We start from the raw sequence: 13,496 nt of genomic DNA, 5'->3' as shown, positions 1-13,496 counted from the left end.
GTGGGTCTCCACCCATGGCTGCTGTTTTTTTGGCACAAGGTTAGAAGGCAGGGCTTTTATAAAGCTGAAATTTGCATCACCTGAGCTTTCCTAACAATGATAGGGAACAATCCATAGTCACACATAAAGTATAATCCACATCCCATAATCACCCATAAAGTATAATCCTCAGCCCATAGTCATCCATAAAGTATAATGCACAGCCCATAGTCATCCATATAGTAGTATGACCACTGATTTAAAAATAAATATATAAATACTCAACTTGTCTCTGCTCCCCTGCGGTGCCTTTGATTGGCTGGCAGCATGTATTGTGGCGCACGGACTGTATTGTGGCGCACGGACTAATAGGTCTGTGTAGTACAATACTTTTTAGCTGGATGTTACGCCACTGCAAGGAGCAGAGCTATGTATGCAGTGTGGATATATATAATATATCTATTGTAAGATTGCACTTACTGAGTGTATTGGAGGACACTCATTTGGCAGCGGATTAACGTAGTCAGGCACTTTTACAGTCCATGTTGTTTATTATGGAGTCATAAGTCACAGAAATATGAACAACAAGCAGTCTTTACATCAACAAACAGTCTTTACATCAATCTTCACATCATAGTATACGGCTTTGAAACTAGGTCACTAAACACGCCGAACCTTTGTGTACAGTTATCGTGGGTGACCGCACACCATACAGTTCATTAATGTCCATGGAGCACAACAGGCACCAACATACGACATTACGGTTGCAATCTCTAATCATGCTGTACCTTACTCCGTCCAGTTACCATGGGTGACTGCACAGCACCCCATAGTCAGGGTTACCTTTCAGGAGCTCCTGCTCCATACGCTGACTCCTGTCAGTACTCTCTCTCTCAGGGAAGCTGCCGAACTGGGATCACCATCCCAGGCAATGCCTTGCTCACCAGGCCACCTGACAGTCCTCATCCTCAGACGGGCTGTAGCTTCCCCAAATGCAGTGTCATCACGGACTCTGCACACGCGTCCTCTTTGTGCACTATTCAGGATGTCCATCCCCATCTGGGACCATCCAACACACAGGCCCCCAGGTCCAAGGCCTCCCCATGTGCTCTTCAGGGATCTAGTCCTACTCCCAAGACCTCCCAACACAGAGGCCCACCAGGACCTGGCGCACAGACCACTCAGATCCATCCATTTTTCCCATGTGACCCATATGGTCACATTATATACTTGTAGCCACTCCCATAGGTGGGAGGTGTGTGTGGCTATTTCAACCATTACAACTACATATATGCCTCCATGCATATCCTGAGGAGCACATGCAGCGCCCCCTAGCTGTAACAGGGGTCACTGCATCACACTATATACAGTTGTGCTCAAAAGTTTACATTCCACGGCAGAATTTTTGCTTTCTTGGCCTTTTTTCAGAGAATATGAATGATAACACCAACAACTTTTTCTCTACTAATGGTTCGTGGTTGGGTGAAGCCATTTATTGTCAAACTACTGTGTTTTCTCTTTTTAAATCATAATGACAACCCAAAACATCCAAATGACCCTGATCAAAAGTTCACATACCCCATTTCTCAATACCGTGTATTACACCCTCTAACATCAATGACAGCTTGAAGTCTTTTGTGGTAGTTGTGGATGAGGTTCTTTATTTTCTCAGCTGGTAAAGCTGCCCACTCTTCTTGGCAAAAAGCCTCCAGTTCCTGTAAATTCCTGGGCTGTCTAGCATGAACAGTAGGAATGGTGTTTCTTTCATCATAGGCCTTGCTGACCTTTCTCCAAATGTAACATTTATGATTGTGGCCAAAAAGTTCAATTTTGGTCTCATCACTCCAAATTATCTTGTTCGAGAAGTTTTGAGGCTTGTCTCTGTGCTGTTTTGCGTATTGTAAGAGAGATACTTTGTGGCATTTGTGCAGTAATGGCTTTCTTCTTGTGACTCGACAATGCAGGCCTTTTTTCTTCAAGTGCTTCCTTATTATTGTGCATCTTGAAACAGCCACACCGTTAGTTGTCAGAGAGTCCTGTATTTCAGCTGATGGTTTTTGTGGGTTTTTCTTTGCATCCCAAACAATTTTCTTGGCAGTTGTGGACGACATTTTTGTTGGTCTACCTGACCGTGGTTTTGTTTTTACAGAGCCCCTGATTTTTCATTTGTTAATCACAGTTTGAACACTGCAGACTGGCATTATCAATTCCTTGGATATCTTTTTGTATCCCTTTCTTGTTTTATACAGTTCAACTGCCTTTTCCCATAGATCTGTTGACAATTCTTTTGCTTTCCCCATGACTCACAATCCAGAAACGTCAGTGGCTGGATGAAAGATGCAAGAGTCTATCTGGATCCCAGAAACTCACTCCGCTTTTACGCAAGCACACTGATTACAAGCAAACAGGTCACATTTCGAGAGCCCCTGATGTGCCTAAACAGTGGAAACCCTCCACAAGTGACCCCATTTTGAAACATAGACCCCTCAAGAAATGTATCTAGATGTGTGGTGAGCACATGTAGTTTAAGATGTAGAGACATGAAAATAAAAAAATAAATTTTTTCCCATAAAAATGTTTTTTTAGCCCCAAATTTTGCATTTTCACAAGGGTATCTGGAAGAATTGCACCATACAATTTGTTGTGCAGTTTCTTCTGAGCACCTATGTGTGGTCGAAGACTACTTTTGTTGAACAGTGCAAAGGTCAGAAGCGAAGAAGCGCCATATTGGAGTTCAGATTTTTCCTAACTGGTTTGAGGGATCCATGTCACATTCACAGAGCCCATGAGGTGCTAGAACAACAGAGCCCCCATATGTGACCCCATTTTACAAACTACACTTCTCAATGAATTCATCTAGGAGTGCAGTGATCATATTGACACCACAGGTGTGTAACAGAATTTTATACTGTTGGACAGTGAAGAAAAAATTAATTACATTTTTACCACCAAAATTTAGTTTTAGCCCCAGGTTTTACATTTTCGTAATAGAAAATGGGCAAAAATGGCACCAAAATGTATCCCACAATTTCTGCTGAATGTAGACATACCTCATATGTGGCTGTACAGTGCTGCTTAGCCATATGTCGAGACTCGGGAGGGACGGAGGGCTATTTGCCTCTTGGAGTGCAGATTTTCCTAGAATACCTTGCAGTTTGCATGATCTAACCAACTTGCTAGTGCCTGGTGACCCGGCTGTCTTCATGACAACATCGGGTCACCATGGCAATGATCGGACCCCCATGATGATGTTGCTGGAGTGCAGAGAGGGTTCCCTCCATCTTCTCCATCTTCGTGCCTGCAAAATGCTGCAATCGCAGTACTTAGGGGGCTAAAGTGCCTGGAGCAGTGCGGGCACCACTCGTGAGTGTTGGGTGTCAGCTGTCAGAATCAGCTGCCACCCAGATGCGATGGAGCGCACACAGCCTCTGTGGCGCAAAATTGCCATGACGTATCCATAGGTAAGTAAGTACCTAGAGACCTGGACGCATGGATACATCCAAGGTCGTAAAGGACATTATTTTAGATACAATTATCTTTTCTCACTAAATTGGATTGAGTAGAGGCATCTCTTCATAAAGGACAAATGGCACACAAATTTTATGAACATGTATGTACACCGGTAAGAATGCTTTCCTGTGCGATAGAACAAAAAGTTACAGATCATGATGATTTAAATTCTGGAGGCATACAAAATGGAATTTATCAGAATTTCTTTTTCCTTGATTCTTTTTTTACATATTTTTTTTAAAGTGTAAACTACCCCACTTGTAGTTAATGTTTAATGACTATGAGGAAATGTGTAATATAATTTTTCTATGCACTTTTTTAAGTTTTCAAACATGTTTAAAACATTTAATGGTTCTAGATGTCTAGACACTGGATGCATGCACACTAGACAAAGAAACTGAATTGAAGATAAACCCCATTGCGTAAGAGTTGTGATTTAATTTTTATGACATTTTGGTCAGTAGCTGCATAAGCTGCAGGTGCTATAAATATTTCATCCGGGATCTGGGATATAACTTCAGTATTTTCTGGCAACACAACTGTGCAAATGCCCAATACTAAATACATGGATTCGTCTATGCGGCCCTTTGTCAGCTGTTTATTTTTAGAAGGCCGATAAATTATACAACATGCAGTTCGGGGAGATTCTTGAACTAAGTTTTTGAAGGTGTCTTTGTTGCAGGATTTTGTAAGAGTGTTTGTAACTTCTAAAACTTCCAGGGGTGAGTGGTAAAGCATCTTTTTTGACTTTGGATTTATCGACAGCACAGCCAGAAGTGTAAAGTAATGGGAGAGGAAATATGTAGGAAAGAGTCTACTTTTTAAAATTAACTTCTAGTGTAAAAAAATACACACTGTATTAAAATGGCAAGTGTGAAAGCAGCTACATTAAATACTTAAGGATGCAGATTTTAGTACTCTTTAATATATATATTTTTATTACTATCTTCTCATATCCATAAAAGTTTTTTTTTTCAGCCTACGTAGCCATATGAGGGCTTTTGTGGGTAAAGTTGTAAGTTGTATGTTAAACCCCTTAATGACATTGTCCACTACTCGATCAACCTCTTCTTAATGGGGTGTTCCCACGAACAAAAGTTCATTTTAATCTATAGATCTTGGATTAATAATAACTTCCACAATTGGATGTGTTTAAATTAAATATTCCTGTGCTGAGATAATCTTATAAATGTGCCCCTGCTGTGCACTATGTAATTGCTGTGTCTGATCATACCACAGCTCCTGGGCAGGGGAGGAAGCAAAAGAGAGGATACAGACCTTACAGTAGGGGATCACAGCTGATTGTTTCTTTGAAGTAAAACATGGTTTAAAAACAGGCACGGAAATGCTTTACCTCACAAAAAGAATCAGCTGTGATTCTGTGCTGTGCTATTTGTGTATTATTTTCCTTTCTTCCCTGCCCAGTAGATGTGGTATAGTCAGACCATGCCATTACACAGCAGAGGCACATTTATAAGATTATCTCAGCACAGGAACATTTTATTACTCCTGATGAAGTACTGAGATGAAACGTGCGTTGGGGCAGTGGGGACGCATTTATAAACTAAATCCTATGTAAGTAATGCTCTCATGCTGTAATCTATCTGGCTAAACGGTTGTGGATGTTTTACCCCATGTACTATTGCTTTTGTTGATTTACATGATGCGATAAGCACTTTACTATGCTCTATTTGCACTATTTAGCATTTCCCAATATTGTCTGTCCAGTAGTTTGCATGTTTTTTTCTATTCTGTTATTAAATACCATATTTTGCGGATTATAAGATGCACCGGATTATAAGACGCACCTCAAATTTTGAGGAGAAAAATAGGAAAAAAATCTCCTGAGATCTTGGTGCCAAGATCTCCATCTGAGCATGCGCCGCCCCGACAGCCATTTTCCTGGAGTCGACTGCACAGTAAACCATGTACTGTAAGTGCGGGGGCTCTGGGCTTTCACAAAATGTCGGCAGAGCCCCTGCACCACCGAACACCCGCAGCGGCGCACATCGGAACACCCCCTCATCCCAGCCTGTGGCCTGCAGCAACGCTCCACTCTTTCCTCCTCCAGCAGCGACCCTGGGACCCTGCTCCACTGCGGCCGGTAAGGTATATCCGCATTATAAGACGCACCCCCATTTTCCCCCCATATTTGGGGGGAAAAAATTGAGCCTTAAAATCTGAAAAATACGGTATGTTATATTTAAAAAAAAAAGTATTTTTTTAATGGGTATATATTCTTCGGTTATCTATTTAACCGTTTTTATGCTTAGTGCTAATCTATATGAGTTTAATTACCCAAGATTTATTTCAAGTTGTTTTTTGTGTTGTCTAATTACTTACTGCTAGTTTGGATTTCACATATTTCTTCTTTTTTTTTAGTAGTAGTCAATCCATTATGTACAAAATGACGTTATAATATCAATTTGAACGTGACTCCGAGAAAAAAAAAATATGATTGCTAAAAGCTGGTAATTGTAGAAAGTGACAAATTTCTACAATTATTTTAATGCCACTGAAAATCTTCTCTCTGAATGTTCTTTCTCTTATCAAAATGTCATTTATAAAACGTTTGGTTATATTAAAATTCTCTATTACTGAAGACAATTCCCAAATGTTGACGAGATGCGTTTGACATGGTATATATGATTCTTATGTATTCAAGCACTGCCTGCGGAGAAAGAGTAAGGTGCCCACCACTATCAGTGAATTACAGATGAAATATCTCACTAGTGCAAGGACTCCCCAAAAATATAGGAAGCCAATTGTAAACTAACTTGTACTGGTTCTATATTAAAAATAGATAAATAGAAAAGGCACAGGCAATCATACATCCTTGAAGTAAAATAGATGAAGTTAGAAAAACTATAAAATAATGTTAATACTTAATACACATGCATTACTTTACACAGGGGTCAGGAAAAATAAGACTGAGAACTAGTGAACAGGGCGGGTCTCCATCTGCTTCTCCCCTCACAGCTCTGCTGGACTGACAGGGCTTTCCCTCTGTGTTATAAAATTATACAATCTATATATAATTCACCAAACAAGAGTTTAGGTAATTCAGGAGTGATGAGGAGTCACAATCTGCTAGAAACTCATTGGCCCCCAAGGCGACATCTTCATCAGGGCCCCCAACAATCTCAAATCTTTAAAGGGAACATGTCAAGAAAGGCCGTACTGGGCCCCTGGCCATCAAGGGAGGCCGACATGACGGGGTCACGTGCGAATACAGGAGCCTTAGGGATGAATAGGGCAAGACGGGGTTAAAATCCTTGCTGTTAGTTTTTAAATGGGGGGGCGGGATAAAAGGGGGAGGTTAGGAGGAGTTAGGGGAAGTGGGTTTAGGGCAGTTATCAAGAAACCCCCAATTTTGCTGTACACTGCGGGAGCACTCACCTGACTGAGCAAGCGAAGCTGCAGCGGTCCGGTACTATGAAGGTTGATGCTTTGCTGCAGAGCCTTCGTGAGGCGGCGAGTACGCAGGGCATGGCATGGCTGCAACAGTCTGTGAGCAGCCTTTTGAGTGGGGTGGCGACGGGACCTACCCAGGTTCCCCCAGAAAGGCGCCGGCCATGGAGGTCCAGGCCTCCGGCGCGCCTGAGCCCCGAAGCTACCCCCCGGATTTGGCGCCATCTTAGGAGCCCCTCCAGGGACCCTCCAGCTGGTGGCATGTGCCGCGGGACAGCCGTGTCTCGCGGCAGAGGTGGGAGGAATCCAGCCACTCGGAGCCTGCAGCAGGGAGAGGCGTCGGTCTCTTCTGCACCATCCAGAGCATGTGTGGTACCCAGAGCAGGAATGGCTGGCAGCACCAGGTCAGGTGAGCCGGCTCAGCGCGCAGTGACAGGGAGAGCCACATGACAGGGGCCTGATCCTCAGGCCCCTCAGCTGGGAACGCAGCACGGGCGGTGCCACGCCGGCCCAGACAGCGGCACATTGCCTGGGACAGAGCAAAGCATCCCAGGGTTGATTGTGGTGCAAGTGCATAGGCCAGCAGGGAGTGCAGCGCACGCCACATCCCCCCCTCAAGTCAGCAGGGATACTCAGCGCGAAAAACCTCCGTCCGGCTCAGTCACCCAGAACCCAGAGCAGGCAATTGCAGGTCCTTCTGCTCCATTGGTATGGGCGATGCAAGGCAACATTCATCTGGCTTGAGGATCTAATGAGCAGCACGGAAGGATAACAGAGGAAGAAAGATGACCCCAGGCTACAGGACCGTCGGCTGCCGGGTTCACAGCGCTCGGGCAGCTTGGTGAGAATAACCCTTTTTATCATATCCCCTTTGTTAACCTCGCCTGAGGGTGGTAGTCATGATATGCTTACAGGGGGGGTTAGCGGGGGGTTGAGCTTACTTATGCACGGGCTTAGAGATTTACCGACTTTGTGGTCCGGGGGTGGGCAAGCAGGGGCGGCCCCGTCTGCTGCCTGGCTGGGGAATATTGAGAGGATTTCCGGGCATGGGGGTATGTTTGGTGAGGGCTGCAATGTGTCTGTGATAGACATATTATCAGACAGTTCAAGGAATGAGAGTGTAGGGGCAGGGGTCGCTGCCCCCTCAGGTTCGGTATCAATGGCTAGTCAGGCAGGGGATGGGGAGAAAGAAAAGGAAGATTCTGTGAGATTAGACGATACGGCACGTGGGGAGGTCTATGTTTGTTTTGAGGGCCCTTTAGGGGCTCATCTTAAAAACGAGACCAGGGAGAAAATATGGAAAGGGGAATACGTTGAAATATTTTCTCTGTTACCTCTGGAACGATTTAATTTGGATAGATTGAGAAAGGACGAGTCAAAAAAGGAAGATGAGGAAAGGAGGAGGTATAGATTAATTCCGAGAACTTTTGAGAATTGGCTACAGGCATTCGCCATTCTGGCCCGTGTCATCGGAGAAAAGGCCCCTGAGAATTGTTCAGGCCTTTTTTGTTATATGGACGCTATAGGTGAAGCTTACAGAGTGTATGGGGGCCAAGGTTGGTTGAGATATGATGTGCAATTTCGCCAGAGGAAGGCAGTTAGGCCTAGCATTCGGTGAGACCATAAAGATATAGCCCTCTGGATGTGGGTGATGGTCCCATCACGGACAGGGTATGGAACTCCGTCCTTTCCAGGGAGCGTCCGGGGTTCAAACCAGTCAGGTCATTCAGCGGCCATGCAGAGAGGACTTGTAAATTTGGAGCAAAATGCAAATTCAAGCACGAGTGTGCATCGTGCCGAGGCACGCATGGATCATCAAAATGTTTTAGGGGAAGCAGACAAAAGGGAGGAGAAGGAGCTGAGAAAAGGAATAACACCAATTCGGCTGGAAGAGATGGTGCATTTTCTAAATAAATACCCTGATAGGGCAGCGGCCAGTTTTCTGGAAGACGGTTTTAGGGAGGGCTTTCGAATCCCATCAGTTGAAGCGGCAGTTAATTTTACTAAGAAAAATCTAAAATCAGCGTTGCAGTTTCCTGAGGTAGTTACTGAAAAGTTAGAGAAGGAAGTGAAGCTGGGTAGGATGGCTGGTCCGTTCGCATTTCCTCCCATGCATAATTTGAGGGTATCTCCGTTTAGGTATAGTTCCAAAAAAGGAACCCAATAAATTCAGGATGATACATCATTTGTCTTTTCCGAGAGGGTCATCGGTAAATGATGGTATTGATCCTCAGTTATGTTCAGTTGTTTATACTTCGTTTGATGCAGCCATGGATTGGGTTCGTTTTTGTGGTCAGGGTGCCAAGTTGGCAAAGACAGATATTGAAGCGGCATTTAGGCTTCTACCTGTCCATCCTGATAGTATGCAGTTGTTGGGATGTTATTGGAACGGGGGATATTTTGTTGACCGCTGTCTTCCCATGGGATGTTCACTCTCTTGTGCGTATTTTGAAACCTTCAGCACATTTTTGGAATGGGTGGTAAAAGATGTGTCAGGTTTAAAGTCATGTATATATTATCTTGATGATTTTTTGTTTATAGGTCTGGCTCAGAATGCAGACTGTTTGTTGTTATTGCATTCCATGGAGAGGGTGGCAAAGAGTTTTGGGGTCCCATTAGCGGGAGATAAGACAGTGGGACCAGTTACTGTTTTGAGTTTTTTAGGTATTGAAATTAATACGATTGAAATGGTTTGTAGATTACCTGGAGATAAAGTTAGCGCCTTGCGTGAAGAGGTGTTTTAAAGCACTCGTTGCAAAGAAATTGAGGTTACGTGAGGTACAATCTCTATTAGGAAAGTTGAATTTCGCCTGTCGGATCATGCCGATGGGCCGAGCATTTTGCAGGAGGCTGTCGTTAGCAACGGCAGGTGTCAAATCTCCTGTTCATTTCATCAGGTTAAAAAAGGAGTTACGGGAAGATTTGGCAGTTTGGTCGAGATTATTGGAGGATTACAATGGTAAATCCATATGGATCGATCCGGTGGTGGATGCGGATGCTTTGGGTCTGTTCGTGGCAGTGATAGATGGACGCGGTTTTGGTTTGTTTTTTCATGGCTCTTGATTGTTGGCGGAGTGGCCTCATTTTTGGAGAGAACAAGGATGGTTGGCGAATCGTGTGCTAATTCATTTGCTTCCTATTGTGGTAGCTTTATCATTGTGGGGCAAGGAAATCGCGAATAAAAAAATCTGCTTTCCATGCTTGTCAAAGGGGGTGGCAACGGTGATAAATTCCTTGTCAGCGGATTCCCAATTGGTGGTTAAAATTCTGCAGCGCCTGGTTTTCTTGGGTTTATCTTTTAACTTGTGGATTGTGGCTGAAGTCAGGTCATTGGTGTGTAACTTGGTTGTTGTTGCTCTTTCTCATCTCCAGGAGGACCGTTTTCGAGAGCTGGTGCCTCAAGCGGATTCAACAAGCCTGGAATGCCCGGCGGAATTGTGGAATCTTCCTGGCGGGCTGTAGATCATTTGTTGGTGAACACTTTGTCCGTTAGGTTCTGGAGACAATATGATCAAGCATGGGGTGTTTGGGAGGATTGGAAGGGGTATTTAGGAGAGGGGTTGCAGGATGAACCCAGATTGCTATTGTTGATCGGACACCTTAAAGAAACGGGCTGGTCCGTGTCAAAATTGAATAAGATGTTAGCAGGGTTAGCTTTTGGTTTTAAGGCCCGTGGTATTAGGGATTTCACTAAGTCTTTTTTGGTGATTCAGGCATTAAAAGGGTAGAGAAAAGGGTGGAAAGTTGAGGACATGAGATGCCCTGTTTCTTATGAAGTGTTACTGATTATAGGTGCACAGTTGTCAACAGTTTGTTTATCACAATGGGAAGTTGACCTTTTTAGGGCAGCTTTTGCGCTAGCTTTCTTTGGAGCATTTCGCTTAGGGGAATTGGTTAGCCCTTCTAAATTAAAGAAGGGGGGTGTACGGAGGGAGGACGTTAATGTGTTTAGCGATAGATTGGAGGTTTTTATACGATCCTCTAAGACCGATGTTCAAGGTAAAGGTTGTAAAGTGGCCTTGTTTTCGGTAACGGGTTCCCCTATGTGTCCAGTTTTGTGTGCAAATAATTTCATGAGACGAGGCGGCATTTTATCCAACCCCTTTTTGGTTCATGAAGACGGCTCATTTTTATCCCGTTTTGAATTCATCGCGGTATTCAAACGGTGTTTGGTATCGGGAGGAATTTTGCCCAGAGATTATAGCGGGCATTCGTTTAGGATTGGGGCTGCGACAGAGGCAGCTAAGAGAGGTCTGGGCGAAGATGTGGTCAAGAGGATTGGGCGGTGGGAATCGATCAGATTCAGATCTTACATTCGCCCTAATCTAGTTTAATAAGAGTTTGCTAGTCGTGTGAAGTTTTTGTTTTAATGTTTTATTATTTGTTTCAGGCGGTGAACACTGGCTGGTCTGGATTATGGGCCATTCCTTCGTTTTTTGGGCAGCACTGAGGGCAGCAGTTCGGCCCGATGGGCGGCAGCTGGGGTTCCCGAGAGATACTGCGATCTTGCGGTGGTCTGGAATCAATTTTTGCTGGAGTTTCACAGATTCGTACGTTTAGATCGGGCTCTGGATGTTGTGGTAGTTCACTTGGGAGGGAATGATTTGGGTAATAGGCCCTGTAGAGAATTGATAAGGGACGTGAAATTTTACATGTTATGGCTATGGGTTTTGTTCCAAAAGTGCTAGTTATTTAGTCCGACATTGTCCCTAAGAAAGTGTGGCGAGGGGCGCGCTCTATTGAAGGCATAAACAAGGCAAGAATAAAAGTGAATAGAGCAGTTTTGCACTTTATGTCAAGAAACGGAGCATTGGTGGTGCGCCATGTAAATTTAGAATCGGGAGAAGGCGAATATTGGAGGTCAGATGGTGTCCACTTGAACGCGATCGGTACTGACATGTGGTGTTTGGCCATTCAAGAGGGTATCTAAACAGGCTTGAGAGTGTGGCGGGACATAAATGTTTGAGGCGTCAGAATATTTATGTTAGTGGCGGGGGAGGGAGGTCCTCGAAGTTGGTGGAAAGGGGGACTGCGGATTGCAGGGGGGGGGGGATCTCTATTGGTCCTGGACTCCCCCTGAGTGGATTTGGACTGGATGTGGTAGATCATTCCGTGGAACGGATGATTAGGGGACTTGGCAATTGGTTGGTTTGGCCGGGCTGGTCACTATCTGCCTCCGAGCTGGTGCTTTGCGGCTGGGGGTAAGACTAAGCCTGGAGGCCAAAGAAAAAGAAATTTGCACATTGGCAATGCTTAATTGTGGCTTTGAGGACCACCCCTTCCTAGGTTTGGAATATTGTTGATTTGTTGTTATGTATGTTAATAAAAAGGCTGCTGTGGCCATTTAATCCAAAATTTGGTCTCATGTCATTCATTGGGTGTTTGCAATTAAATCTCTCTTGAGTTGGGAAGGTTGTTTCAAAAAAGGGATTGGGGGAAGGTGTAGACGTCAAAGGCGGTTATGAGTCAAGTGTACCCCCCGCGTCATGTCTGATAACGTTGTTATTTTGCAGGTTAATTGCGTTATGAATGTGGCTGGCTGTACTGAAGGTGCAGCGCCCAGGAGAAAATTAATGTTATTCTTCAGGGAGCCAATGGCCTTCAGTCATGCAGGCGTGCTGTGACGGCTAATATACGGAGGATGGCAGCTACAAGGACACCCCGGAACTTGGACTGACTGCCGGCTATCCAGTGCATTAGGGAAGAGCCGACTGTTAGTCCAAGTGCCAGGGCGTGCTTACAGCCATAGATCACAGTATAATGAGCTATCACTGTACCCACACCAAACGCGACTGAAAGCCAGTGACTCCCAGGAGGAATAAAGTTCATTTTCCCCCGGGTCAGACACGCTTTCAGTACAGAGGTTGAGCCACTTCATAATGCTATTAACCTGCAGTTTAGCACTTTCTCGGACCTGACAGGTTCCATTTAATAGTGTTGGTCTTCTCCTATGGGCTTAATGGGCCTCTTGGGTCGACCCTCGGCAACTTCATCCACCATAGTTATGTCCCTATGTCGCAGCATACCCATTCTGTTTTGATTGATGTCCTGTTTGGCAGAACTAGTACTGTACTTATGTCAAATGCCCATGTCATCTAGTAGTGGTTAGTGGGCACACACTAATTGGCCCATTTGTACGTTAATTATCTCAGTTTTGTAAGTATATAGAAGTAAAGCAGTTTACTCCTCGTATATTAAATGTTTGCATATATCTTGGCGCTTACAGTGCGCTGCTGCACGTTTTTGATATGTAAGGCCAATTGGGCGTGCTATCTGCCCGGCCATTGTGACTCTTCACCACAATAACACCACCCAGATGACTCTTCGTGAGCAATTTATGCACAGCATATACCATTTTATAATTTAGTGGATGTTTCTAGCGCTAATAAATGTCTATCCAAGGATAGGCTTGCCCTTCAGCTCTTCTTGATGGATATTTAGTAATTAGGAGAATGTCTGAACAAGGCTTTAGGAAGCAAATCATCAGTGACTTAAAGATATGAATAAGTATTGGTGGCTTTTGTTCTTTAAAGGTGGTTATGATGGAGTGATCCAGTAGCCAACACTCAGGTATATTTTGAATGTTACTATGCCTT

This window comes from Ranitomeya variabilis, chromosome 6, assembly GCF_051348905.1.
Source record: "Ranitomeya variabilis isolate aRanVar5 chromosome 6, aRanVar5.hap1, whole genome shotgun sequence".
In the NCBI taxonomy this organism is placed as follows: Eukaryota; Metazoa; Chordata; class Amphibia; order Anura; family Dendrobatidae; genus Ranitomeya; species Ranitomeya variabilis.
Note: the sequence above shows the minus strand (reverse complement) of the source record.